At 35.3% G+C, this 27983-nt stretch overlaps 1 long non-coding RNA gene across 1 annotated transcript; it reads left to right on the top strand.

The window, feature by feature from the left end:
• The first annotated feature begins 58 nt into the window (after nt 1–58).
• On the top strand, nt 59–26749 carry LOC309664561. The gene is made up of 2 exons (XR_014265929.1): nt 59–3864; nt 4258–26749. It is a non-coding gene; the product is annotated as an uncharacterized lncRNA (long non-coding RNA).
• The last annotated feature ends 1234 nt before the right edge of the window (nt 26750–27983 follow it).

Genomic DNA, 27983 nt, shown 5'->3' with positions numbered 1-27983 from the left:
CGTGGGAGGGAGGGAAGAGGGGGGAAGAGGAGGAGAGGTGGACGGTGGGAGGGTGACCCTCCAGGACCAGAGGATCAGGGGAGGTGTGGCAAGTGTTTCTCCCACCCACTCAGGCCCCAGGAAGCCTGCTGGTCTCCTGGACCTGGTCCTCCTTTCTCCAAGGCCCCCTCTGGCTGCAGGGGTCCTGGGGCATGGGCAGGGGGTGGGAAGAGGAGGAGAGACAGATGGGTAGGGGCCCTCCAGGATCAGAGGATCAGGGGAGGTGCAGAGGGTGTTTCCCCCACCCACTCGGCCCCAGGAAGCCTGTTGGGCTTTGGGGTCTTGTCCCCTGCCTTCAGGACCCCCTTTGGCCGCGTAGCTCCTAGGGGCATAGGAGGGAGGAAGGAGGGGAAGAAGAAGAGAGGCCAATGGGGAGGGGCCCTTCAAGGGAGGATCAGGGGGGAATGCACCTAACATTTCCCTCACTCACTTGGGCCCAGTGAGCCTGCTGGGGTCGTGGACCTGGTCCTCCAACCTCCAAGGCCAGAGGCACTCCTGGACACTGCCTACTGCGTTGAGTATAAGCCCCACCCCCCACCCCCCAGGGCCTTTTCCAGGCCTGTGGGTCCTAAGCATAGGCCTTACCCACCACCTAAACCCTACACCTGCCTAAGCCTGGCCCCCCACAGCCAAGGCGTTTTCCAGCTTTTTTTTAATTTTTCCCCTCTTTTTTACTATTGTGGTTCTGCTTTACCTTCTGGTTGTTGTTTCATCTATATTTTTATTTTTTTATTCTTTCTAACATACCTGTTAGTTTTCTAATCCTATTTTATTTTTTACTCTTTGTTATTGTTCTGTTCCTTTTTTTCTTTTTTCTTTTTTTCCACCCCACGCTGCTTGCAGGATCTTGGTTCATGAACCGGGGGTTGGGCCAGAGCTACTGCAGTGGGAGCTCCAAGTACGAACCACTGACTAACAGAGAACCTCAGACCCCAGGGAATATTTGTCTGAGTGAGGTCTCCTGGAGGTAATCATCTTGGTACCAAGACCCAACTCTACCCAGCAGCCTACAAACTCCACTGCTGGAAGCCTCAGGCCAAACAACCAGTAAGACAGTAACACAGTCCTACCCATCAAAAACAAAAAAAAAGATGACAAAAAAATATGTCACAGATGAAGGAGCAAGGCAAAAACCTACAAGACCAAATAAATGAAGAGGAAATAGGCAACCTACCTGAAATAGAATTCAGAGTAATGATAGCAAAGATGATCCAGAATCTTGGAAACAGAATGGAGGCATGGATTGAGAAAATACAAGAAATGTTTAACAAAGATCTAGAAGAACTAAAGAACAAACAGAGATGAACAACACAATTAACTGACATGAAAAATACACTAGAAGGAAACAGTAACAGAATAACTGAGGCAGAAGAGTGAATAAGCGAGCTGGAAGATAGAATGGTGGAAATAACTGCTGAGCAGCAGAATAAAGAAAAAAGGATGAAAAGAAATGAGGACAGTCTTAGAGACTTCTGGGACAAAGTTAAACACACCAACATTTGAATTATAGGGGTCCCAGAAGAAGAAGAGATAGAGAAAGTCTCTGAGAAAATATTTGAAGAGATTATAGTGGGAAACGTCCCTAACATGGGAAAGGAAATAGTCAGCCAAGTCCAGGAAGGGCAGAGAGTCCCATACAGGATAAACCCTAGGAGAAACACAACAAGACACATTAATCAAACTAACAAAAATTAAATTCAAAGAAAAAATATTAAAAGCAACAAGGGGAAAGCAAAAAATAACATACAAAGGAATCCCCATAAGGTTATCAGCTGACTTTTTAGCAGAAACTCTGCAAGCCAGAAGGGAGTGGCAGGATATACTCAAAATGATGAAAGAGAAAAACCTACAACCAAGATTATCCAGCAAGGATCTCATTCAGATTCAACAGAGAAATCAAAAGCTTTTCAGACAAGCAAAAGCTAAGAGAATTCATCACTACCAAACCAGCTTTACAACAAATGTTAAAGGAACTTCTCTAGGCAGGAAACACAAGAGAAGAAAAAGAACCACAAAAACAAACACAAAACAATTAAGAAAATGGTAATAGGAACATACATATCGATAATAACCTTGAATGTAAATGGATTAAATGCTCCCAAAAAAGACACAGGCTGGCTGAATGGAAACAAAAACAAGACGTGTATATATGCTGTCTACAGGAGACCCACTTCAGACCTATGGATACATACAGAGTGAAAGTGAAGGGATGGAAAAAGATATTCCATGCAAAAGGAAATCAAAAGAAAGCTGGAGTAGCAATACTCATATCAGATAAAATACACTTTAAAATAAAGACTGTTACAAGAGATAAGGAAGGACACTACATAATGATCAAGGGATCAATCCGGGAAAAAGATATAACAATTATAAATATTTATGTACCCAACATAGGAACACCTCAATACGTAAGGCAAATACTAACAACCATAAAAAGGGAAATCAACAGTAACACAATAATAGTAGAGGATTTTAACAACCCACTTACACCAATGGACAGATCATCCACACAGAAAATAAATAAGGAAACACATGCTTTAAATGACACAATAAACCAGATAGATTTAAGTGATATTTGTAGGACATTCCACCCAAAAGTGGCAGAATAGACTTTCTTCTCAAGTGCACACGGAACATTCTCCAGGATAGATCACATCTTGGGTCACAAATCAAGCCTCGGTAAATTTAAGAAAATTGAAATCATATCAAGCATCTTTTCTGACCACAACAATATATTGGAAATCAATTACAGGAAAAAAAGCTAAAAAACACAAACACATGGAGGCTAAACAGTGTGCTACTAAATACACAAGAGATCACTGAAGAAATCAAAGAAGAAATAAAAAAATACATATAAACAAATGACAATGAAAACACAATGAAACAAAACCTATGGGACATAGCAAAAGCAGTTCTAAGAGGGAAGTTTAGGGACTTACCTGGTGGCACAGTGGTTAAGAATCCTCCTGCCAATGCAGGGGACACGGGTTCAAGCCCTGATCTGGGAAGATCTCAAATGCTGCAGAGCAACTAAGATCATGTGCCACAACTACTAAGCCTGTTCTCTAGAGCCTGTGAACCACAACTACTGAAGCCTGCATGCCTAGAGCCCATGCTCTGCAACAAAGAAACTACCACAATGAGAAGCCTGCACACTGCAACAAAGAGTAGCGCTCGCTCACTGCAACTAGAGAAAGCCTGCACAGCAATGAAGACTCAATGCAGCCAAAAATAAATAAATAAATAAATAAAATAAAAAATAAAATATTTTTTAAAAAACGTGGGAAGTTTATGGCAATTCAATCTCACCTCAAGAAACAGGAAAAATCTCAAATAAACAATCTAACCTTACACCTAAAGCAACTAGAGAAAGTAGAACAAAGAAAACCCAAAGTCACTAAAGGAAAGAAATCATAAAGATCAGAGCAGAAATAAATGAAATAGAAATGAGGAAAACAATAGCAAAGATCAATAAAGCTAAAAGTTGGTTCTTTGAGAAGATAAACAAGATTGATAAACCTTTAGCCAGACTCATCAAGAAAAAAAAGGAGAGGACACAAGTCAATAAAGTTAGAAATGAAAAAGGAGAAATCACAACTGACACCACAGAAATACAAAGGATTATAAGAGACTACTACAAACAACCATATGGCAATAAAGTGGACAACCATGAAGAAATGGACAAATTATTGGAAAGGTACAATTTTCCAAGACTGAACCAGGAAGAATTAGAAAATATAAACAGACCTCTCACAAGTAATGAAATTGAAACTGTAATTTAAAATCTTCCAACAAACAAAAGTCCAGGACCAGATGGCTTCACAGGTAAATTCTTTTTTTTTTTTTTTTTTTAAATTAATTTCACTTGTTTCTTTTTCCTTTTTTATTAAATGCAACACCAGAAATTTTTTTTTTAAGTTTTTTAATTTTTATTTATTTATTTATTTATGGCTGTGTTGGGTCTTCGTTTCTGTGCGAGGGCTTTCTCCAGTTGTGGCAAGTGGGGGCCACTCTTCATCGCGGTGCGCAGGCCTCTCATCATCGCGGCCTCTCTTGTTGCGGAGCACAGGCTCCAGACGCGCAGGCTCAGCAATTGTGGCTCACGGGCCTAGTTGCTCCGTGGCACGTGGGATATTCCCAGACCAGGGCTCGAACCTGTGTCCCCTGCATTGGCAGGCAGACTCTCAACCACTGCGCCACCAGGGAAGCCCTTCACAGGTAAATTCTCTCAAACATTTAGAGAAGAGCTAACACCAATCCTTCTCAAACTCTTCCAAAAAATTGCAGAGGGAGGAACACTCCCAAATTCATTCTATAAAGCCACAATCACCCTGATACCAACACCAGCAAAAGATATTATGAAAAAAGAAAATTATACACCAGTATCACTGATGAATATAGATGCAAAAATCCTCAACAAAATACTAGCAAACAGAATCCAACAACATATTAAAAGGATCATACACCATGATCAAGTTGCGTTTATCCCAGGGATGCAAGGATTCTTCAATATACACAAATCAATCAATGTGATACACTATATTAAATTAAGGAATAAAATCCATATGATCATATGATCAATAGATTAAGAAAAAGCTTTTGACAAAATTCAACACCACTTTATGAAAAAAACACTCCAGAAAATGGGCATAGAGGGAACCTACCTCAACATAATAAAGGCCATATATGACAAACCCACAGCAAACATCATACTCAATGGTGAAAAACTGAAAACATTTCGCCTAAGATCAAGAACAAAACAAGGATGTCCACTCTCGCCACTCTTATTCAACATAGTTTCAGAGGTCCTAGCAGCAGCAATTAGAGAAGAAAAAGAAATAAAAGGAATCCAAATTGGAAAAGAAGAAGTAAAACTGTCACTGTTGCAGATGACATGATATATGTCATTTCTATACATAGAAAAACCTAGAGATGTCACTAGAAAACTACTAGAACTAATCAATGAATTTGGTAAGGTTGCAGAATACAAAATTAATGCACAGAAATCTCTGGCATTCCTATACACTGACAATGAAAAATCAGAAAGAGAAATTAAGGAAACAATCCCATTTACTATTGTACCAAAAAGAATAAAATACCTAGGAATAAGCCTACCTAAGGAGGCAAAACACTTGTACTCAGAAAGCTGTAAAACACTGATGAAAGAAATAAAAGATGACGTAAACAGTTGGAGAAATATACCATGTTCTTGGATTGGAAGAATCAATATTGTGAAAATGACTATGCTACCCAAAGCAATCTACAGATTCAATGCAATCTCTGTCAAACTACCAAGGCATTCTTCACAGAATTAGAACAAAAGTTTTTACAATTTGTATGGAAACACAAAAGACCATGAATAGCCAAAGCAATTTTGAGAAAGAACAACGGAGCTGGAGGAATCAGGCTCCCTGACTTCAAACTATACTACGAGGCTACAGTAATCAAGAGAGTATGGTACTGGCACAAAAAACAGAAATATAGATCAATGGTACAGGATAGAAAGCCCAGAGAGAAACCCACACACATATGGTCACCTAATTTATGACAAAGGAGGCAAGAACATACAGTGGAGAAAAGACAGCCTCTTCAATAAGTGGTTCTGCGAAAACTGGACAGCTACAAGTAAAAGAATGAAATTTGAGCACTCCCTAACGCCATACACAAAAATAAAGTCCAAATGGATTAAAGACCTAAATGTAAGACTGGACACTATAAAACTCTTAGAGGAAAACATAGGAAAAACACTCTTTGACATAAAACACAGGAAGATTTTTTTTTGACCCACCTCCTAGAGTAATGAAAATAAAAACAAAAATAAACAAATCGGATCTAATTAACAGCTTTTGCACAGCAAACAAAACTGTAAACACGATGAAAAGACAGCTCTCAGAATGCGAGAAAATATTTGCAAGCGAAGCAATGGACAAAGTATTACTCTCCAAAATATACAAACAGCTCATGGGGCTCAAAATAAAAAAAAAAAGAAAAATACCACAACCCAATTTAAAAATGGGTGGAAGACCTAAATAGACATTTCACCAAAGAAGACATACAGATGGGCAAGAGGCACATGAAAAGATGCTCAACATCGCTAATTATTAGAGAAATGCAAATCAAAACTACAATGAGGTATCACCTCACACCATTCAGAATGGCCATCATCAAAAAATCTACTAAGAATAAATGCTGGAGAGGATGTGAAGAAAAGGGAACCCTCTTGCACTGTTGGCGGGAATGTAAATTGATACAGCTAGTATGGAGAACAGTATGGAGGTTACTTAAAAAACTAAAAGTTGAACTATCATATGACCCAGCAATCCCACTACTGGGCATATACCCTGAGAAAACCATAATTCAAAAGGACACATGTACCCCAGTGTTCATTGCAGCACTATTTACAATAGCCAGGACATGGAAACAACCTAAATGTCCAACAATAGATGAATGGATAAAGAAGGTGTGGTACATATATACAATGGAATCTTACTCAGCCATAAAAAGGAACAAAATTGGGTCACTTGTAGAGATGTGGATGGACCTAGAGTCTGTCATACAGAGTCAAGTAAGCCAGAAAGAGAAAAACAAATATTGTATATTAACGTATATATGTGCAATCTAGAAAAATGGTAGAGATGAACCTATCTGTAAGGTAGGAATAGAGATGTAGATGTAGAGAACAGACATGTGGACACAGCAAGGGAAGGAGAGGGTGGGCCGAATTGAGAGATTAGGTTTGACATAAATACATTACCATGTGTAAAATAGATAGCTAGTGGGAATCTGCTGTGTAGCACAGGGAGCTCAGCTCGGTGCTCTGTGATGACCTAGATGGGGGGGGTGGGGGGGAGTGGGTGGGAAGGAGGGAGGTCCAAGAGGGAGGGGATATAGGTATACATATAACTGATTCACTTCATTGTACAGCAGATACTAACACAGCATTGTAAAGCAATTTTACTCCCCAAAAAAAAAGTCTCAATAGATTTTAAAAGGTGGATAGCATACAAAATGTCTTCTCTGACCACTACTAGATGAAGTTAGAAATCAATAATATAAGTAAAACTTGAAAATTCAAGAAATTTTGGAAATACACTTTTAAGCACCCAGTGGGCCAAAGAAGATTTTATAAGGTAAATTAGAAAATACTTAGAGACAAATGAAAATGAAAACACAGCACACCAAGACTTATGGAACATAGGGAAAGCAATACTTAGGGGGAAATGTATAGCTATAAATGCTGACATTAAAAAAGGAAAAAAGAAAGATCTCAAGTCAACAACCTAATTTTATAACTTAAGGAACTAGAAAAAGATGAACAACCTAAGCCAAAAGCTAGCAGAAGGAAGGAAATAAATAAGAAAGCTTCGGGGCTTCCCTGGTGGCGCAGCAGTTGAGAATCTGCCTGCCAATGCAGGGGACACGGGTTCGAGCCCTGGTCTGGGAAGATCCCACATGCCGTGGAGCAACTGGGCCCGTGAGCCACAACTACTGAGCCTGCGCGTCTGGAGCTTGTGCTCCGCAACAAAGAGAGGCCACGACAGTGAGAGGCCCGCGCACCGCGATGAACAGTGGCCCCTGCTTGCTGCAACTAGAGAAAGCCCTCGCACAGAAATGAAGACCCAACACAGCCAAAAAATATATATATAAATAAAAATTAAAAAAATTAAGAGCTTTGAGATATAATTTTTTAAAATAATAATAATAATAAAGCTTCGAGTAGGGATAACTGAAAATTTAAAGACCAATATCCTTTATGAATATTGATGCAAAAATCCTCATTAAAATACTAGCAAACAGAATTCAGCACCATATTGAAAGGATTGCATACCATAACCAAGTCGACTTATTCTTGGAATGCAAGGGTGATTCAGCATATGAATATTGATCAATGTAATATGCCGCATCAACAAAATATAGGGAAAAAACTCACATGATCATCTCAGTTGATACAGAAAAAGCACTTTATAACTGCAACACCCTTTCGTGATAAAAACACTCAACAAAATAGATTAAACAGAAAACAACTCCACATAATAAAGGCCATATGTGAAAAATCTACAGCCAACATGATGGATACTCAGTGGTGAAAGTCTGAAAGCTTTTTCTCAAAGATCAGGAACAAGGCAAGGATGCCCACTTTCACCACTTCTATTCAACAAAGTACTAGAAGTTCTAATCAGAGTAATTAAGCAAGAAAAAGAAATGAAAGGCATCCAAATTGGAAAGGAACAATTAAAGCTATCTATGTTTACAGATATGATCTTATGTATAGAAAATCCTAAAGACTCAAAAAAAATCTAATAAATAAATACAACAAAGCAGCAGATCACAAAGTCAACACACAAAAATCAGTTGCATTTCTAAACACAAAAACTGAACAATCTGAAAAGGAAGTTACAAAAACAATACCATTTGCAATTGCATAAAATAAATTACATAGGAATTAACTTAGCCAAGGAGGTGAAAGACTTGTACAATGAGAACAGCAAAACATTGCTGAAAGAAATTAAAGAAGACTTAACTAAGTGGAAACATATCCCATGTTTATGGATTGGAAGGCTTAACATTGTCAAAATGTCAAGATAACCCAAAGTGATCTACAGATTCTATGCAATCCCTATCAAAATTCCAATGACATTTTTTTGTAGGCATAGAAAGACCCATTCTAAAATTCATATGGAATCTCAAGGGACCCTGAATAGCTAAAATAATCCTGAAAGAAAAAAAAGAACAAAACTGGAGGACTCTCAATTCCTGATTTGAAAACTTACTACAATTATATACCACTTCACACTCATTAGGATGGCTATTATCAAAATAACAGAAAGCAATGTCTTGGTGCAGATGTGGGAAAATTGGAACCCATTGTGTACTGGGAATGTAAAATGCAGCCACTGTGGAAAACAGTATGGTGGTTCCTTTAAAAATTAAAAATAGGATTACCATAAGACCCAGGAATTCCACTTCTGGGTGTATACCCAAAGAATTAAAAGCAGGGTCTTGAAGAGATACTTGTACACCCATGTACATAGCAGCATTATTCACAATAGCTAAAATGTGGAAGCAACCAAAGCATCCATTTTTGGTGAATGGATAGCAAAATGTGGTATAAACATACAATAGAATATTATTCAGCTTAAAAAGTAAAGAAATTCTGCAACATGTTATAACAGAGATGAACCTTTAGGACATTATGCTAAGTCAGCCAGTCAGAAAAAGACAAATACTATATGATTCCACTTATATGAGGTACATAGAGCAGTCAAACACTGGCAACAGAAAAACAACATGAGACAGACCAAAATTTAAGAAGCCTCAGTGGAAGGCAGCTTTCTGTCTAAACAAAGGACTAGGAAAACAGAAAACTTTTAGACAATAACTGCTCTACTACAGCCAAATACCATAGAAGAAGCTGCAACCTGACCTCCAGCCTCACCATCAAAGGCTGGAAGAGGGACCTAGTCTTCCACCTTTGTCAAGCATTAAATAGGCTCCCCAAGTTCCCTACAGAATGGTTTCAGAGAGGCCCAGCTAGGGATCCAGGACTTCTATCCCTGCCAGGAGATATTGAGGCCTGCCCCACAGTGCCACATGAGACTACATGGGGAGCCTAGACTTCCACCTCAACCCAGTGGTTATGAGGTAACCATCACCCTCCATGCTGGGGTGGTATCAGAAGAGGTCTAGTGGAGAATTACCACTCATTGATAATGAGTCCACTCCAATGCTGTGACAGTACAGGCCATGTGGGGAGAAGTAAGGAGGCACTCCTGCCCTTAGTAGCTAGGGTAGTGTCAGCAAAGGTCTGGTGGGGAACTGGAATCCCCATGCCTGCCTACTGTAAGGAAGCTGAGGGGGAACCTGGGCTTCCACATCATATGGCAATAACATGTGGCAGTAACAGGAAGAACTCCACACCTCCTCTACCAAAGCAGTTTCAAAAGAAGCCAACTAAGACAGAAGATATAAAAAAGACTCAGTGTCTTATAATACATAGCCCAAAGTGTCCAGGTTTCAAACAAATGTCAATTGTCATACTAAGTGACATATCACTTGTCATAGAAAAATCTCAACTTGAATGAAAAAAGTCAATTAATACATACCAACACCAAATGACAGAGTTATTATTATCTGACATAAATTTTAAGTAACAATCATGAAAATGTTTCAATGAGTAATTTGAACATGCTTAAAACAAATGAAAAATAGAAATTTCAGCAAAGAGATAGAAAATATCAGCAAAGAAATAGAAAACCTGAAGAGCCAAATGGAAATTTTAAATTTGAAAAATTTAGTACCAAAACCAAAAATCTCAGTGAATGGACTCAATACCAAATTGGAGGAGGCAGAGGAAAGAATCAATGAACTTGAAGATAGAACAATAGAAATTACCAAGACTAACCAACAGAGAGAAAATAGACTGGAAAAAAAATAAAAAGGAACAGAGCCTCAGGAACCTGTGGGACTATGACAAAAGATCTAACATACATGTCATTGGAGTCCCAGAAGAAGAGGGGAAAGAGAGAAGGACTGAAAAAGTACAAGAAATAATGGCTGAAAATTCCACAAATTTGGCAAGAGATATAAGCCACAGGTTGAAGAAGCTAAGCAAACCCCAAATACTATAAACCCAAAGAAATCCATGACAAGACACAGCATAGTCAAACATCTGAAAATTAAAGACAAAGAAGAAAATCTTGAAAGCAGCGAGAGAGAAATGACATTTTACCTATAGGAGAAAAAACATTTAGAATGACGTATATTTCTCAGTAGAAACCATGGAGGCCAGGAAGAAGTGACAAAATGTTTTTGAAGTTCCAAAACAGAAGAACTGTCAACCTAGAATTCAGTATACTTAAGGAATGAAGGAGGAATCAAGACGTTCTCAGAAAAAGGAAAACTAAGTGAATTTATTGCCAACAGATCTACTCTCAAAGAATGGCTATGGGAATTTCTCGAAACAGAAAGGAAACAATAGAAGAAGTCATAAAACATTGAGAAAGAAGGAAGAAACGTGAAAAGAGTAAAAAAAGGAAGAGGGGAAAAGAAAATACATATTTCTTCTCCTCTTGAGACTCCTAAATTATGAATGATGGTGAAACAAAAATAATACCAATAATGATGGTAGTTTTCAATATGTGTAGAAGTAATACTTAAGACAATTATGTTATAAGTAGTGGAAAGTATAGGGACATAGAGGGAGGTAAGCCTTCTATACTTCACTTTAATAAGTAAAATGTTGACACCAATAATAGTAATAAGGTATATATACATCATTTAATACTTAGAGCAACCAATAAAGAAGTTATACAAAGATAAACTAAAAACACTTTAGATAAATCAAAATAGAATTCTAAAAATTATCAAGTAATCCAAGGGAATGTAGGTAAGATAAAGCAGAAAAACAAAAACCAGAACAAACAGAAAACAAAATTAAACAGCAGACTTAAACCCTAATATTTCAATAATTACATTAAATATAGATGGTCCAAATACACCAATTAAAAGAGACTGGCAGAGTGGATTAAAAAACATGACCCAACTATATGCTATTTACAAGAAACTTATTTCAAATGTAATGATATAAGCAGGATGAAATTTAAAGGATGGAAATATATATACCGTGCAAACAGTAATCAAATAAAGAAGGAGTTGCCATTTTAATATCAAAGTAGTTGAACTTCAGAAATAAAATTACCAGAGACAGAGACATTATATAACACTAAAAGGGTCAATCCACCCAGACACTATAGCAATCCTAAATGTGATGCACAAACAACAGAGGTTCAAAGCATGTGAACCCCAAATGAATAGAACTGAAAGGATAGACAAATATGCAATTATAGTTGGAGACTACAGCACCTCTCAACAATTGATAGACTAGCTAGGCAGAAAATCAGCAAGGGTGTAAAACAACTCAACAACACCATCAACCAACAGAATCTAATCAACATATATTGAACACTCAACCCTAAAACAACAGAAGACACATTCTTTTTAAATGCTCACAGAACATATACCTAAATTGACCATAGCCTGGGCCATAAAACAAACCTCAACAAATTTAAAAGAATTGAAAACACACAGAATGTGTTCTCTGATGACAGTGAAATAAAACTAGAAATTAATAACATAAACATAACAGGAAAATCTCCATATGCTTGAATACTGAACAGCACATTCTAAATAATCCATGGGTCAAAGAAGTCTCAAGGAAATTTAATAATACATTGAATAAATGAAAAGTAAAATACAACATATCAATATTTACAGGAGTCAGCTAAGGCAGTGCTGAGAGGGAATTTTATAACACTAAATTCTTACAGTAGAAAAAAGAAAAATTCTCAAATCTAAGCTTCTACCTCAAGAAACTAGAAAAACAAGAGCTAAGTAAATCCAGAGAAAGTAGGAGGGAAATAATAAAGAAGAGCAGAAAGCAATGATATTAACAACAGGAAAAAACAGGGAAATGATCAGTAAAGTTGACAAAGTTCTAATAAGGCTGACAAGAGAGAAGACACACATTATCAATATCATAAGTGAAGCAGGGGATATCACTACAGCCCCTACACACATCAAAAGATAACAAGAAAATACTACGGAACTCTATACATATAAATTTGAAAACTTGGATAAATCTTGAAAGACATGAATGGCCCAATGTGAAATAGACAATTTGAATAGCCAATAACTATTGATAACTTTAAAAGACTGAAACATAAAATCTACAGGCCCAGATGTTTTAACCAGAGAATTCTACCAAATATTAAAAGAAAAAATTAACAGCAATTCTACACAATCTTTTCCAGAGCATATAAGAAGAGGGAACACTTCCCAATTAATTTTATGTCCCAGCATATGATAAGAAAACCAAAGGCAGTACAAAAATAAGAAACCACAAACCAATATCTCTGACTACTATAGACACAAAAGTCCTTAACAAAAGATTAGCAAACAGAGAACAACAATGTAAAAAAAGAATTATAGAAGAACAAACAAAACCTAAAGTCAGCAGAAGGAAGGAAATAATAAATATCAGAGAGGACATAAATAAAATAGAGATTAAAAAATAGAAAAAATCAATAAAACCAAGAGCTTTTTCTTTGAAAGGTAAATAAAATTGACAAACCTCTGGCCAGGTTCATCAAGAAGAAAAGAGAGAAGACCCAAATAAACAAAATAAGAAATTAAAGAGGAGAAATCACTACTGATACCACAGAAATTTTAAAAAACCATAAGAGAATACTATGAACAATTATATGCCAACAAATTAGACAACCTAGAAGAAATGGACAAGTTTCTAGAAACATACAGCCCACCAAAACTGAATCAAGAAGAAACAGGTAACTTGAACAGACTGATCACTAGAAGTGAAATAGAATCTGTAATTTAAAAACTCCCTATAAACAAAAGTCCAGGACCAGATGGCCTCACAGGCGAATTCTACCAAACATACAAAGAAGAAATTATACTGACACTTCTCAAACTCTTCCAAAAGATTGAAGAGGAAGGAACACTCCCAAAGACATTCTATGAAGTCATCATCACCCTGATACCAAAACCAGACAAAGACACTACCAAAAAAGAAAATTGCAGGCCAATATCTTCGAGGAATATAGATGCAAAAATTATCAACAAAATATTAACAAGCCAAAGCCAACAACACTTAAAAAAGGATCATATACCATGATCAAGTTGGATTCATCCCAGGGTCACAAGGATGGTTCAACTTATGCAAATCAATCAATGTGAAACACCACATGAACAAAAGAAAATGCAAAAAACATGTGATCATCTTGATAAATGCAGATAAAACATTTGATAAAATTCAACATCCATTCATGATAAAAACCCTTATGAAAGTGGGTATAGAGGGAACATAAATCTAAATACAATAAAAGCTATTTATGACAAACCCACAGCCAATATAATACTCAATGGTGAAAAGCCTTCCTGCTAAAATCTGGAACAAGACAAGGATGCTCACTCTCACCACTTCTATTCAACATAGAATTGAAAATCCTAGCCACAGCAATCAGACAAGAAAAAGAAATAACAAGTATTAAAATTGGTAGGGAAGAGGGAAAATTGCCATTATATGCAGATGACATGATACTATATATGGAAAACCCTAAAGACTCCACACCAAAACTGCTAGAACTGATAAACTCAGCAAGATAGCAGGATACAAGATAAGCATACAGAATTCAGTTGCATTTCTTTACATTAACAATGAAATATCAGAGAGTGAATGTAAACAATCTCTTTTAAAACTGCATCCAAAGAAAAAAAAACCTTAGGTATAAACCTTACCAGGAAGGTGAAAGACATATGCTGAGAACAACAAAACCTTAATAAAGGAAATTGAAAATGATTCAAAGAAATGGAAAGATATCCCATACTCTTGGATTGGAAGAATTAATATTGTTAAAATGGCCATACTACACAAAGCAATCTACAGATTTAATGCAATTCTTATAAAATTAGCCATGACATTTTCCATAGATTAGAACAAATAATCCTAAAATTTATATGAAACCATAAAAGATCCAGAATAGCCAAAACAATCCTGAAGAAAAAGAACAAAGCAGGAGGCATAACCCTCCCAGACTTCAGACAATACTACAAAGCTACAGTAATCAAAACAGCATGGTATTGGCACAAAAATAGACATATGGATTAATGGAACAGAATAGAAAGCCCTGAAGTAAACCTGTACACCTAGGGTCAATTAATCTTCAACAAAGGAGGCAAGAATATACAACGGGGAGAAGACAGTCTCTTCAGCAAGTGGTGTTGGGAAAGTTGGACACCCACATGCAAATCAATGAAGTTAGAACACACCCTGCAAATCAATGAAGTTAGAACACACCCTCACACCATACACAAAAATAAAATTTGTTAAAAACTTAATATAAGACATGACACCATAAAACTCGTAGAAGAGAACATAGTCAAAACATTCTCTGAAATAGTGCCAATGTTTTCTTAGGTCAGTCTCCCAAGGCAATAGAAATAAAAACAAAAATAAGCACACAGGACCTAATCAAACTTATAAGATTTGCACAGCAAAGGAAACCATAAACAAAATGAAAAGACAACTTACAGACTGGGAGAAAATATTTGCAAATGATGGAACTGACAAGGGCTTAATTTCCAAAATATACAAACAGCTCCTACAACCCAATAACAACAACAACAAAAAACAACCCAACTGAATAATGGGCAGAAGACTTAAATAGACATTTCTCCAAAGAAGACATACAGATGGCCAACAGACACATGAAACGATGCTCATCATCACTAATTATTAGAGAAATGCAAGTCAAAACTATAGTGAGGTATCACCTCACACCAGTCAGAATGCCCATCATTATAAAGTCTACAAATGACAAATTCTGGAGGGAGTGTGGAGAAAAGAGAACCCTCCTACACTGTTGGTGGGAATGTAAATTGGTACAGCCACTATGGAGAACAGTATGGATATTCCTTAAAAAACTAAATATATATGTGTGTGTGTGTTTCAATGGAATATTACTCAGTCATAGAAAAGAATGAAGTAATTCCATTTTCAGCAACATGGATACCTATAGATTATCATACTAAGCAAAGTAAGTCAGAAAGAGAAAGACAAATACCATATGATATCACTTATATATGGAATCTAAAATACAACACAAATGAACATATCTATGAAACAGATACTGAGTCACGGATATAGAGAACAGATTTGTGGTTGCCAAGGGTGAGGGGGCTGGGGGAGGGAAGGTTTGGGAGTTTGGGATTACCAGATGAAAACTATTATATACAGGATGGATAAACAACAAGGTCCTACTGTATAGAACAGAGAACTATATTCAATATCTTGTGATAAACTATAATGGAAAAGAATATTAAAAAGAATATATATATGTATAACTGAATCACTCTGATATACAGCAGAGATTAACACAACATTGTAAATAAACTATATTTCAATAAAATTTTTAAAAATCAGAAGAAAAAAAAGAATTATATACCATGACCAAGTGAGGTTTATTCCAGGAATACAGGACTGATTTGATATGGGGAAATCAAAATCAAGCTAAAAAAGAAAAATCATGTGATCATATCAATTGATGCAGGAAAAGTATTTAACAGAATTCAGCCCTCATTCATGAGAAAAACCCTCAGAAAAATAAGAAGAGGCAAACACTTTATTGACCTTATAGAGATCATCTACCAAAAAACAAAACAAAACAGACCCTTACAGTTAACATTATACTTAATGGTGAAAGACTAAATGCTTTTCTCCTAAGATTGAGAACCAGTATATTTTCTTCTCACCACTGCTATTAAACAAAACACTGGAAGGTCTAGCCAGAACAATAAAGCAAGAAAGGAAGTAAAAGACATATGGATGGGAAAGGAGAAATAAAATTGTCCACATTTGCAGATAACATGATTATCAACATAGAAAAATACCAAAGAATCTACTAAAATCTCCTAAAACTAACAAGTGAATTCAGCAAAGTCATGGGATACAAAATCAGCAGACAAAAATCAAGTATATCTCCATATACTTAGCAATGAACATGTGGACATCAAAATTAAAAATACAATGCCATTTACAATTGCTTACAAAAATAAAATACTTAGGTGTAAATCTAACAAAACATACATAAAACTTATATGCTCAAAACTTCAAAATGCTAAAGGAAACAAAAGCAAAAATAAACAAATGGGACCTAATTAAACTTATAAGCTTTTGCAGAACAAAGGAAACCATCAACAAAATGAAAAGACAACCTACAGAATGGGAGAAAATATTTGCAAATGATATGACTGATGGGGGTTAATATCTAAAAAATACAAACAGTTCATACAACTCAACATCAAAATTTAAACAACCCAATTTAAAAATGGGCAGAAGATATGAATAGACATTTTTCCAATGAAGACATACAGATGGCCAAAAGGAACATTAAAAGATGCTCAACATTGTTAATCATAAGAAAAGTTCAAATCAAAACCACAACAAGTTATCACCTCACACCTGTTAAGATGGCTTTTATCAAGAAGACCAAGATATAGCAAATGTTGGTGAGGATGTGGAGAAAATGGAACCCTCTTACACTGTTGGTGGAAATGTAAATTGGTGTAGCCACTGTAGAAAACAGTATGGAGGTTCCTCAAGAAAACTAAAAATAGAACTACCGTACGATCCAGCAATTCCATTCCTGGTTATATGCCTAAAGAAAAAAAAAAAACACCAAAAAGATATATGTACCCCAATGTTCATAGCAGCATTATTTACAATATCCAAGATATGGAAGCAACCTAAGTGTCCACCAACAGTTGGATGGATAAAGAAAATGTGGTATGTATGTGCAATGGGATACTACTCAGCCATTAAAAAATGAAAATTTGTCATTTGCAACAACATGGATGGACTTGGGGGGTATGATGATAAGTGATATAAGTCAGATAGAGAAAGACAAATACTGTACGATATCACTAATATGTGGAATCTAAATAAAAAAACAAACTACTGAATATAACATAAAAGAAACAGACTCACAGATACAGAGAACAAACTAGTGGTTACCATGGGGAGAGGGAAGGGGGAGGGGCAAGATAGGGGTAGAGGATTAAGAGGTACAAACTACTATGTATAAAATAAATAAGTTACAAAGATATACTGTACAGAAAAAGGAATACAGCCAATATTTTATAATAACTATAATGGAATATAACCTTCAAAAATTATGAATCACTATGTTGTACACATAGTGTACAATTTAAAACGAAACTTTAAAATGCTAATGAAATAATCATGGAAAAATCTAAATAAAGAGATATACTGTATTTATATGGAAATACAAAAGACCTACAATAGCCAAAATAACTTTGAAGAAAAAGAGAGAACAGAAGTAGAGAACTCACATTACCTAATTTAAAGATTTACTATAAGTCTAGAGTAATTAAGTCAGTGTGATACTGGCATCATGAAAAAGAGATCAATGTAACAAAATAGAGAGTCCAGACATAGACCTGCACATTTGGGGTTGATTTTCAACCCCCCAAAAATGCAAAAGCAACTTATGGAGAAAGGTAACCTTTTCAAGAACTGGTGCTTACCTAATTGGATTTCCATATGGGAGTAAAAAAATAGATAAGTTTAATCCATATCTCACAAATATACAAAAATTAGCTTAAAAATTTAGTAAAAAAAAGCTGTTAGACCTAAATGTGCAACCAAGAAGTGTAAAAGGTCTAGAAAGAAACATAAGGGAAAGTCTTTGTGATATTTTGTTATTTAAAGATATTTTAGATAGTGCCAAAGGCATGATCTGTAAAAGAAAAACTGGAAAATTGAACCTCATCAAAATTAAGAATTTGAACTCTTAGGAAGATACTGTTAAGATAATGAAAAGACAAGTTACAGTGGTAGAAAATATTTGCAAATCATTTATATGATAAAAACTTGTATTCATAATACATAATAAAACGTTGAAAACTCATTAAGAAAAAAAATCCCAAGGTACAATTTGGGAAATAATTTGACCAGACTCATCACTAAAGAAAATATACAGGTGACATATAAGCACATGAAAAGATGCTCAACATCATTTGTTATTAGGGAAATGCAAATTAAAACCACAAAGAAGTGATATCAGGGAATACAGCAGGGTAGAAAGCCCCAGGAATATGACTCTTCACAGAAATGACATCTGAGCTGGTAGGAACTGTCTGTGTAACTATTTTGCAACCCTGGTCTAATAGACCTCTTACAGGATCCAGGGGAGTACTCGATGAAGAAGCTGGTATTTAATTTCATTAAATTTTGGTGAATTTTAGTGATTGCATGGTAGTGGCTACCATGCCTGACACTCCAGCACCCTGGAAGGCAGCAACCCAGTTCCTGGTGCAGCTTGCTGGGGCCATGGTGGGGAATATGGACCTTGTCCTCCAAAAATTTGGATCATAGGTTTTTATTGTTAATCACTGAGGAGCTGACTCAGAAGTTAGCCATTGTTTCAAACCCAAAGGGCTATAATGTCTTCCTGGCTTGGAGAGGGTTTAAAGAGACAGTATCTACGTTTTCCCCTTTTGGGAGCCAGATGCTTAAGGATACCTTTGTTGTGTCACAGGTTGATTGCAGAGACAATGGAACAGAAACTTTAATGATCACACACAAGGAGTACATGCTTCTCAAAAACAGTTTGGAAAAGTTACATTGTATAGCTTCAACCTTCTACAAGCAAATCCAGCAATCCCTGATGAGGGGCAGAATTGGAATTCTAGAATTCCCACAGCATTATAGTTTGAGTTACCACAACTCAAAATGTCCAGTTTTCAACAAAAAATTACAATACCTACAAAGAACAGTAAAGTTCTTCATAGGAACAAAGAATTAGACAGAAACCATCCCTGAGGAAGCCCAGACATTTACATTATTAGTCAAAGATATTAAATCAACTTTCTTAAATATATTAAATGATTTTTAGGAAATCATTGACAAAGAAGTAGAGGAAATCAAGAAAATAATGTCTGTATAAAATAAGAATACAAATGAAGATAAATAAAGAGAAGGAACTGAATGGAAATTCTGGAGCTGGAAAGCACAAAAACTGAAAGGAAAAACTCACTAGAGGTATTCAAAATCAGATTTGAGCAGGCAGAAGAAAGGATCAGTTGAAGATAAGGACAATTGAAATAATAAATTCAGAGGAACAGAAAGAAAAAAGAATGAAGAAAAATGAACAAAGCCTGAAGGACCGGTGGGATACTGTTAAGTGTTCAACATATGCATTATGGGACGCCCAGAAGGAGAAGACATTGAGAAAGGAGCAGGAAAATATATTTGGCAAAAAAAAAAAAAATCTCAAATCTGATGAAATACATGAATATATACACCTGAGAAGCTCAACTAACTCCAAGCTGGATAAACGTATAGAGATCTACACCAAGACACATTATCATCAACCTGTCAATACCCAAAGACAAAGAGTGGATCTTGAAAGCAGGAAGGTACAAGTGACTTGTCACATACAAGTGATTCTCAATAAAATTAACAGATGATTTCTCCCTAGAAACCATAGAGGCCAGAAGGCAGTGGAATGACATGCTTTGTGTCCTTAAAGAAAGAAAAAAAAAACCCTGTCAACCAAGAATTCTGTATCTAGCAAAACTATCCTTCAAGAATGAAAGAGAAATTAAGACAATGCCAGGTAAACAAAGGCTGAGAGATTTCATTACCAATAGATCTTCCCTACAAGAAACACTAAAGGGAATCCTTCAGGCAGAAATGAAAGGACACCAGACAGTAACTCACATCCATAAGAAAAAATAACAAGCATAAATATAAAATCCAGTATTATTGTTCTTTTCATTTGATTTGTAACTTCTCTCTTTTTCCTATATAAACTAAATGGCAAGTGTATAAAACAACAGTTATAAATTCATGTTAAGGGGACTACAATGCATAAGGTGATAATCTGTGATAATAACAGCACAAAGGGTTGAAGAGGAGAACCCAAAAGGGAAGAAATGGGGATGTATGGAAGCATAATTTTTGTAAAATATTATATCATCTTATGTATTATTCAAACTATGTGTTTATTAAGTTTAATATGTTAATTGCAATCCCCCAAAAGTCAGTAATGGAAAATTGAGGTACAAAAACCATAGAAAACAAATAGCTAAGTGGCAGAAGTAAATTCTTCTTTTTAAGTAATCATATTAAATGTAAAAGGATTACTCTCTCCTATTAAAATACAGATTTGGAAGATCATATTTTAAAAAACATTCTGTTTACAAAATATTCACTTTAGATATGAGGATGAAAATACATTTAATGTAAAAGGATGGAAAAAGATACTCCATGCAAATAGTAACCAAAAATGAGCCGACTTGGCTGTATTATTGTCAGACAAATAGACTGTAAATGAAAAAAGGTTTCATCATATATTGATAAAACATTTAATATAGCAATAAGATATAACAATTATAAACATTAGAAATCTACCATCCTCCTATGTTTTCTGTTTGTCCCATATATCCTTTATTCCCTTTTTCTTATTTTTTCTGTTTTTGTTTGGGTCAATTTAGTATTTTGTATGATTCTATTTAATTTTATTTGTTGTTTTAGTACCATTATTCTTTTTTGTTTATTTTATTGGCTGCTTTAGGGTTACAGTATATATCTTTAACTCATGCCAGTCTACCTTCAACTGATATTGTACTACGTTATATATAAAAGAAACCCCAAAATATATGAAGCAAAAGCTGACATGCTGAAGAGAGAAATAGAAAGTTCTATAATAATAGTTGGAGAACTCAATACACTACTGTTAATAATGTAGAGCAAAAACAGACAGAAGATAAATAAGAAACTGTATGACTTGTACAAACACTTTAAACCAACTAGACGTAACAGACATATGCAGAACATTCCACCCAAAAACAGCAGAATACACATTATTCTTAAGTGCATATGGAATATTCTCTAGTATTTACCATATATTAGGTCACAAAATAAGTCTTAATAAATTTTAAAAAGGTTGAAATCATCCAAAGTATATCTTCTGATCATAATGGAATGAAATTAGAAATGAGTAACAGGGGCAAACTGGAAAATTCACAAATATGTGGAAATTAAACAACACAGTCTTACAGAAACAGTAGGTCGAAGAAGAAATGACAAGGAAAATTAGAAAATACCTTGAGACAAATGAAAATAAAAACACAATGTACAAAAACTCATGGGATGCATTAAAAGCAATGCTAAAGTGGAAATTTATAGTTGTAAATATATATGTTAAAAAAGGAGAAATAGATCATACATCATGATCAAGTGGGGTTTATCCCAGGAATGCAAGGATTCTTCAGTATATGCAAATCAATCAATGTGATACACCATATTAACAAATTGAAGGATAAAAATCATCTGATCATCTCAATAGATGCAGAAAAAGCTTTCAACAAAATTCAACACCCATTTATGATAAAAACCCTCCAGAAAGTAGGCATAGAGGGAACTTACCCCACGGCTAACATCGTTCTCAATGGTGAAAAACTGAAACCATTTCCACTAAGATCAGGAACAAGACAAGTTTGCCCATTCTCACCACTATTATTCAACATAGTTTTGGAAGTTTTAGCCACAGCAATCAGAGAAGAAAAAGAAATAAAAGGAATCCAAATCAGAAAAGAAGAGGTAAAGCTGTCATTGTTTGCAGATGACATGATACTATACATAGAGAATCCTAAAGACGCTACCAGAAAACTACTAGAGCTAATCAATGAATTTGGTAAAGTAGCAGGATACAAAATTAATGCACAGAAATCTCTTGCATTCCTATACACCAGTGATGAAAAATCTGAAAGAGAAATTAAGGAAACACTCCCATTTACCATTGCAACAAAAAGAATAAAATACCTAGCAATAAACCTACCTAAGGAGACAAAAGACCTGTATGCAGAAAATTATAAGACACTGATGAAAGAAATTAAAGATGATACAAATAGATGGAGAGATATACCATGTTCTTGGATTGGAAGAATCAACATTGTGAAAATGACTACTACCCAAAGCAATCTACAGATTCAATGCAATCCCTATCAAACTACCACTGGCATTTTTCACAGAAGTAGAACAAAAAATTTCACAATTTGTATGGAAACACAAAAGACCCCAAATAGCCAAAGTAATCTTGAGAAAGAAAAACGGAGATGGAGGAATCAGGCTTCTGGACTTCAGACTATATTACAAAGCTACAGTAATCGAGACAGTATGGTACTGGCACAAAAACAGAAATATAGATCAATGGAACAGGATAGAAAGCCCAGAGATAAACCCACGCACATATGGTCACCTTATCTTTGATAAAGGAGGCAAGAATATACAATGGAGAAAAAACAGACTCTTCAACAAGTGGTGCTGGGAAAACTGGACAGCTACATGGAAAAGAATGAAATTAGAACACTCCCTAACACCATGCACAAAAATAAACTCAAAATGGATTAAAGACCTAAATGTAAGGCCAGACACTATCAAACTCTTAGAGGAAAACATAGGCAGAACACTCTATGACATACATCACAGCAAGATCCTTTTTGACCCACCTCCTAGAGAAATGGAAATAAAAACAAAAATAAACAAATGGGACCTAATGAAACTTAAAAGCTTTTGCACAGCAAAGGAAACCATAAACAAGAGGAAAAGACAACCTTCAGAATGGGAGAATATATTTGCAAATGAAGCAACTGACAAAGGACTAATCTCTAAGGTTTATAAGCAGTGCATGCAGCTCAATATCTAAAAAACAAACCACCCAATCCAAAAATGGGCAGAAGACCTAAATAGACATTTCTCCAAAGAAGATATACAGACAGCCAACAAACACATGAAAGAATGCTCAACATCACTAATCATTAAAGAAATGCAAATCAAAACTACAATGAGGTATCACCTCACACTAGTCAGAATGGCTATCATCAAAAAAATATACAAACAAGAAATGCTGGAGAGGGTGTGGAGAAAAAGGAACCCTCTTGCACTGTTGGTGGGAATGTAAATTGATACAGGCACTGTGGAGAACAGTATGGAGGTTCCTTAAAACACTAAAAATAGAACTAACTACCATATGACACAGCTATCCCACTACTGGGCATATACCCTGAGAAAACCATAATTCAAAAAGAGTCATGTACCACAATGTTCATTGCAGCTCTATTTACAATAGCCAGGACATGGAAGCAACCTAAGTGTCCGTCAACAGATGAATGGATAAAGAAGATGTGGCACATATATACAATAGAATATTACTAAGCCATAAAAAGGAATGAAATTGAGTTATTTGTAGTGAGGTTGATGCACCTAGAGTCTGTCATACAGAGTGAAGTAAGTCAGAAAGAGAAAAACAAATACCATATGCTAACACATATATGTGGAATAAAAAAAATGGTTATGAAGAACCGAGGGGCAGCACAGGAATAATGAGGCAGATGTAGAGAATGGACGGACTTGAGGACACAGCGAGGGGAAGGGTAAGCTGGGACGAAGTGAGAGTGACATAGGCTAATATATACTACCAAATGTGAAATAGATAGCTAGTGGGAAGCAGCTGCATAGCACAGGGTGATCAGCTCGGTGCTTTGTGACCACAAAGAGGGGTGGGATAAGGAGGGTGGGAGGGAGATGCAAGAGGGAGGAGAGATGGAGATATATGTATATGTATAGCTGATTCACTTTGTTATTAAGCAGAAACTAACACACCATTGCAACCAATTATATTCCAATTAAGATGTTTAAATAAATAAATAAAAGGACACTTAAAAAAGAAAGGACAGAACTCATGGACATGTCTTTTGGCTCTTCGTCCTCTTTTTTCTGGTCTGGAATGCAGAAGAAATGCCTGAAGGAGCAGCAGCCATTCTGTAAGTATGAAGATGAAAGTCATTCACTAAGGAAGGCAGAGAGGGTAGGAGGAGTCTGGATTCCTGAAGATGACATTGAGCAACTGTCCCTGTTCTGGAATTCCTTCCTCTGGACTCCTTTCTGTAAGAGAAAAATACACTCTAAGTTTTTTAAAGTTGAGTTTTCTTTTACCTTCAGCCAAGTGCAAGCCTCACTGAATCAAAAGATTTTCATGGTAATATCAATTGCTGCATTGTTTGTAATACCAATAAAATTGAAAACAATCTAAATGTCCATCAACAGAAGACAGGGTAAATAAGTGATGGTACACACATGCAATAAAATACTCTGTAGCAAGAAAGATGAATGAAGAATACCCACAGGTATTGATAAACAATGATCTTCAAAATACATCATTAAAAGAAAAGAATCAAGATAAAAAAAGGGGAAATAAACCAACAACTTAATGGTACACCTTAAGAAACTATAAATAGAAGAGCAAACTAAACCCAAAGCTAACATAATGTAGGAAATAATGAAGGTCAGAGTAGAGATAAATAAAATAGAAAGCAGAAAAATAATAGAGAAAATCAACAAAGTCAGAAGCTGTTTCTTTAAAAAGATCAACAAAATTGACAAAGATTCAGTAAGAAAAAAAGAAAGAAGACTAAACTTACTAAAATCAGAAATTTACTGATTTGGGACATTGCTACCAATTTTACAAAAATAAAAAATTATAAGCAAATACTATGAACACTTGTATGCCAACAAATTGGATAACATAGATGAACTTAACAAATTTATAGAAACACAAAATCTACCAAAACTGAATCATAAAGAAATAGAAAACCTCAATAAATCCACATCAAGTAAGGAGATTAACTCAGGAATCAAAAACTTCCCAACAAAGAAAGCCCAGTACCAGATGGTTTCAATGTGAGTTCTACCCAACATTTAAAGAAGAATTTAACACCAATCTTTCTTAAAGTCTTCAAAAAAATTGAAAAGATGGAAAAACTTTAAAACTCATTCTAAGAGGCCACAATTACCCAGATACCAAAACCAGATAAAGACTCTACAAGAAAAGAAAATTATAGACCAATTTTCCTTATGAAGATAAGTGCAAAAGTCCTTGATAAATTACTAGGAAGCTGAATTCAGCAGCATATTAGAAGGATTATACATCATAACTACATGGGATTTATTTCCAAGATGATTCAAGGGTGGTTCAACATAAAAAACTAATCAATGTAATACACCATGTTAATAGAATGAATTAATAGGAAAAATCCCACATGACCATCATAACTGATGCAGAAATATTAGAAAAATTCAACACACTTTCTTGAGGAAAACACTCAATAAACTGAGACTAAAAGGGAACTTCATAAACATGATAAAGCCCATATATGAAAATTCCACAGCTAATATCGTACTCTATGGTGAAAGACTGAAAGCTTTTCCTCTAACATCAGGAACAAGACAAAGGTGCCCACTTTCACCATTTCTATTTAACATCATACTGAAAGTCTTAGCTGAAGCAATCAAGCAAGAAAAAGAAATAAAACATATTCAAACTGGAAGGGAAGAAGTTAAATTCTCTACACAGATGACGTGATCTTATATATAGAAAATCTTAAAGAATCCACAAAAATATTGTTAGAGCTGATAAATGAATTTGACAAATTTGTGAAATACAAAGTCAGTGTGCAAAAATCAGCTCTATATCTATATACTTGCAGTGAACACTCTGACGATTTATTTAAATTGCATTTAGAATAGTATCAAAGAGAATAAAATACTTAGGAATAAATTCAACCTGGGAGGCAAAAGACTTGTACACTAAATACTACAAAGCATTGCTGAAAGAAATTTTAAAAACCTAAATACATGGGAAGATATGCCATATTCATGGGCTGGAAGATTTAATATTATTTGAGAAGACAACACTTCCCAAAGGGATCTAGAGATTTAATGCAATCTGTACCAAAAATCCAGCAATTTTTACAGAAATGGAAAACCCATCCTAAAATTTAAATAGAATCCCAAGGAACCCTAAATAGACATCATTTTTAAAAATTATTTTTTATTTTTTTGGCTGGACCGTGTGACATGCAGGATCTTAGTTCCCTGACCAGGTATTGAACCCATTACCCCTGCAGTGGAAGTGCAGAGTCTTAACCACTGGACCAGCAGGGAAGTCCCAAGACATCATTCTTGAAAAAGAACAAAGTTGGAGAACCATACTTCTCAATTTCACAACTTACTTAGAGCTACAATAATCAAAACAATGTGGTACTGACATAAGCATAGACATATGGACCAATGAGATAGAAAAGAGAGCCCAGAAATATAATCTCACATAAATGGACAACTGATTTTTGGTAAGGGTGCCAAGACTATTCAATGGGGTAAGGGAAGTCTTCTCAACAAATTGTGCTGGGAAAACTAAATAGACACATGCAGGAGAATTAAGTTGGACTCTTACCTCATACTATTTACAAAAATTAATTCAAAATGGATCAAAGACCTAAACTTAAGAACTAAAACTATAAAATTCTTAGAAGAAAACTCTTAGAGCTAAAATTATAAAACTCTAAGTGAAAATCTATGACATTGGATTAGGCAATGATTTCTTAAGTATGACACAAAACCCACAGAAAATAAAAGAAAAAAATGAATAAATTGGACTTTGTCAAAATTAAAAACTTTTGTATATCAAAGGTCAGTATTGAGAGAGTATATAGAAACCCATGGAATGGGATAAAATATTTGCAAATCATATGTCTGATAAGGAATTAATTTTCAGAGTACATGAAAAACTCCTACAACTCAACAACCAAAAAAACAAAAAACAAAAAAACAAAAACCCCAAACCAAACACAATTCAAAAGTGAGTAAAGGATTTTAATAGACATTTCTACAAAGAAGATACACAAATAGCAAATAAGCATGAAAAGATACTCAACATCATTATCATTATGGAAATGCAATTCAAAACCAAACGAGATACACACCAGAATGGTTGCAATTAAAAAAAATAAATAACAAGAGTTGATGAGGATGTAGAGAAATCTGAACTCTCATATGTTTCTGGTGGGAATATAAAATGTTGCGGCCATTGTGAAATATAGTTTGTTCCTCAAAAAGCTAAATAGCATTGCCATATGACCCAGCATTCCATTCGTATGTATTTACCCAAAGGAATTCAAAGCATGAACTTGAACAGATATGCCAATGTTCATAGCAGCATTATACACAATAGAGAAAAAGTGGACACCACCCGAGTGTCCATAAGCAGATGAATGGATTAATAAAATATGGTATATAAATACAATGGAATATTATTTATCCTTATAAAGGAATGGAGTACTGATACAAGCTACAATGTGGATGAACTTAGAAAACATTATGCTAAATGAAGTAAACCAGACACAAAAGGGTAAATATTATATAATTCCTTCATATGAAATATGAAGAGTAAGCAAATTCATAGAGACAGAAATTAGATTAGAGGTTACCAGGGGCTGTGGGAGAGGGA

The sequence above is a fragment of the Balaenoptera physalus genome (assembly GCF_965194825.1).
Source record: "Balaenoptera physalus genome assembly, chromosome: 7".
Classification (NCBI taxonomy): domain Eukaryota; kingdom Metazoa; phylum Chordata; class Mammalia; order Artiodactyla; family Balaenopteridae; genus Balaenoptera; species Balaenoptera physalus.
The sequence above is the reverse complement of the archived record's forward strand: the minus strand, read 5'-3'. Positions and strand labels throughout refer to the sequence as shown.